The sequence below is a fragment of the Psittacula echo genome, assembly GCF_963264785.1.
Source record: "Psittacula echo genome assembly, contig: SCAFFOLD_33, whole genome shotgun sequence".
Taxonomy (NCBI): Eukaryota; Metazoa; Chordata; class Aves; order Psittaciformes; family Psittacidae; genus Psittacula; species Psittacula echo.
The window spans coordinates 1,181,122-1,184,362 of NW_027664160.1; positions in this window are offsets into that span (position 1 = coordinate 1,181,122).

A 3,241-nucleotide genomic window follows, 5' to 3' on the forward strand; every position below is an offset into this window, starting at 1 on the left:
TTCACTATTTGTACTTCTGACTCGGATGAGTCTGGGCTGCACAAGAGAGGCTCGGCATGGCCTTAGAATTGTAGAATCATAGAATAGTTAGGGTTGAAAAGGACCTTCAGACCATCTAGTTCCAACCCCCCTGCTATGGGCAGGGCCACCTCACACTAAACCATGTCACCCAAGGCTCTATCCAAAATGACCTTGAACACTGCCAGGGATGGAGCATTCACGACTTCCCTGGGCAACCTCTTCCAGTGCCTCACCACCCTTACAGTCAAGAACTTCTTCCTTATATCCAATCTAAACTTCCTCTGTTTATGTTTGAGCATGTTACCCCTTGTCCTATCACTACAGTCCCTAGTGAAGAGGCCCTCTCCAGCATATTAATAGGCCTCCTTTAGATACTGGAAGGCTGCTATGAGGTCTCCACGCAGCCTTCTCTTCTCCAGGCTGAACAGCCCCAACTTTCTCAGCCTGTCTTCATATGGGAGGTGCTCCAGTCCCCTCATCATCCTTGTGGCCCTCCTCTGGACTTGCTCCAACAGTTCCATGTCCTTTTGATGTTGAGGACACCAGAACTGCACACAATACCCCAAGCGACTGCACACAGCTGGCTCATGTTCATTTTCTCATCAAAAATCCTTTTGTCTGTGTTCTTTATTTCCTAGTATAACACTGCTGACATTTTTCCTTTGGCGTATAAAGTATTCTACGGATGACTGAAAATGGGAAGAGTATTGATACAGTTGGAAGTTCTCAGCTCTTTCTAGCTTAGTCCAGAGCCACTAAGAGTCCTTTCCCATTTGACCACTGCTTCCACTTGCAGTGCTTTTAAGTTGCCTTCAACCACAGATTGATCTTAATAACAACCAAGCATCCTGTGCTGAGAGCAGGGGAGCAATGATTCAAAGAGCAGATGACGGAGGTCTCATGGGGAGAAGCAAAGGACTGTGCCCAGCAGAGCATGGCCAGCAGCCACCTCCAGTGCCAGACACCAAGAGAGCTGCCTGAACGCACCCTCCCCAGGCCTGGGCTGCACTTTCCCCCCACTCCCTGCCCATGTCTCTGCCGCCTGGAGCTCTCCCTGCCAGGAGCTGCTGCTCTGGGCCCAGCTCTGCTCCCTCTCAGTGCTCCCAGAGCCCATCCCATGGGCTGTGTGCTCAGCTCTGCCCTGCACACCCCTCCCGGCAGCAGGGCTCTGCCCAGGAGCATCTCTGCCTGTGCAGGGTCTCAGGAGAAGCTCACACAAGTCCTGACAAGACTCTCGGTGCCTTCTCCAAAGCAGAGAAGGAAATTCCCAGCTCCCACTGCCCAACCTGCCCACCAAGAGTGGAAAACATCAGAGCTCAGAATCCTTCCTTTGAAGGCAAATGCTGCCTCAGTGTCTTTCAGAAGGACCCTCTGAACTCAGAGTCATGTGGAGCTCTGAGCAGCCCTGACTCACACAGCACCTTCTCCAGTGCACAAGAACGCTTTTCCTTTCCTTTCCTTTCCTTTCCTTTCCTTTCCTTTCCTTTCCTTTCCTTTCCTTTCCTTTCCTTTCCTTTCCTTTCCTTTCCTTTCCTTTCCTTTCCTTTCCTTTCCTTTCCTTTCCTGCCAGGTGTTGTTCCTTCCCCCCGAGCTTCTCCCCCAGCACTGTGGGGAGCTCCCGGGCAGGCTGAGTGTGGGGGTTGGAATGCATCGAAACTGTCAGAGACCATGGGAAGGAGGAACTACAGCAGGCAATTAGGAGTGACCCGTCCCTGACTGGTACTTGGAAGATGTTGGAACTGGCAAGGAACAAGGACGTCGGAACTGGCAAGAGGATGTTGATAGACCTTTCGCCTAATGTAATTGCAAGGCAAACACAGATGTGCTTGGCAAATACCTCTGGGTCCGTGCCTTTCATCCTCATAGCTGAGTGCTGACCCTGGCAGGAGGCAGAGCTCCTGCCCCTGCACACAGCCCCTAGGCTGCAGCGACCCTGCTCGCAAGGACAGAGATGGGCACCCCTCGCTGCACACCCGCAGTCACAGCCTGCAGCCAGCCCCGGGACAAAGGCCTGCCTTACACTGGCCATCGCACAGTGCATAGTGAAGCCCTGCTCTGCAGAACATCATCATCCTCCTTATCTACACAGAGAAACCAAGGGAGTCCCCCTGACAGATCCCACGGACTGTCCGAGGCAGCAGGCTCTGACTGGGAGGTAGAAGTTCTCCTGCCCTGACACCTTCTCAGCACCTCTGACACCAGCAGCTCCTGCACACAGAAGGCTCCTGCTTCGCCCCCAGCACCTCTGCAGGCAGAGCTCAGCTCCAAGCACAGGAACAAGCCCAGCGCCTCCTCCTCACCCATCCCCTGCTCCTACAGCTGGGATGGCACCAGCACATCTCCTGACAGCTTCTCCTCCCTTTAGAGCACGCACCCACCATGTGTTTCAAGGCAACACTAAAACAGGATTGCAAAGTCAAAGAACATGTACCTGGATGCGCAGGGCAGCCACGGGAAATGCAGCCTCCCGAGGGAGGGGTCTCCTCTGCACTGGTTACTGCAGGGCTCTGGCTCCTTAAATACCCAACGCTCAGCGTGGGGGCCCCGTCACAATGGGTGTCTCCACAGCGACCGCCAGGCCTTTGTGATGGCTTCAGAGCATGCAACTCTGTCTGAGGACAGGTGAGCAGTCAACAGAGAGTTGATGGGTCAGGTTTAAAGGGAGAACAGCCATGGGAGACATTACCGTGGGCATCTGCTAGAGACCACCTGATCAAGAGGACTCTGTGGATGAAGCACTCTACAGACAGATAGGAAGAGCCTCACGCTCGCAGGCCCTTGTTCTCATGGGGGACTTCAACCACCCTGACATCTGTTGGAGCAATGGTACGGCCCAGCACAAGCAATCCAGGAGGTTCCTCGATTGTGTGGAAGATAACTTCCTTCTGCAAGTAATAGAGGAGCCGACAAGGAGGGGTGCCATGCCAGACCTCATGCTCACCAACAGGGAAGGGCTCATTGGAAATGTGACACTCCAGAGCAGCCTTGGTTGCAGCCATCATGAGATGGTCGAATTTGAGATCCTCAGCACAGTGAGAAGAGCGTGCAGCGAGCTCACTGCCCTGGACTTCAAGAGAGCAGACTTTGGCCTCTTCAGGAACCTGCTTAGTAAGGTTCCATGGGATATAGCCCTAGAGGGCAGGGGAGCCCAAGGTTGTTGGTTGATATTCAAGGATCTCCTACTACAAGCTCAAGAGTATTGCATCGCAACTAGAAGGAA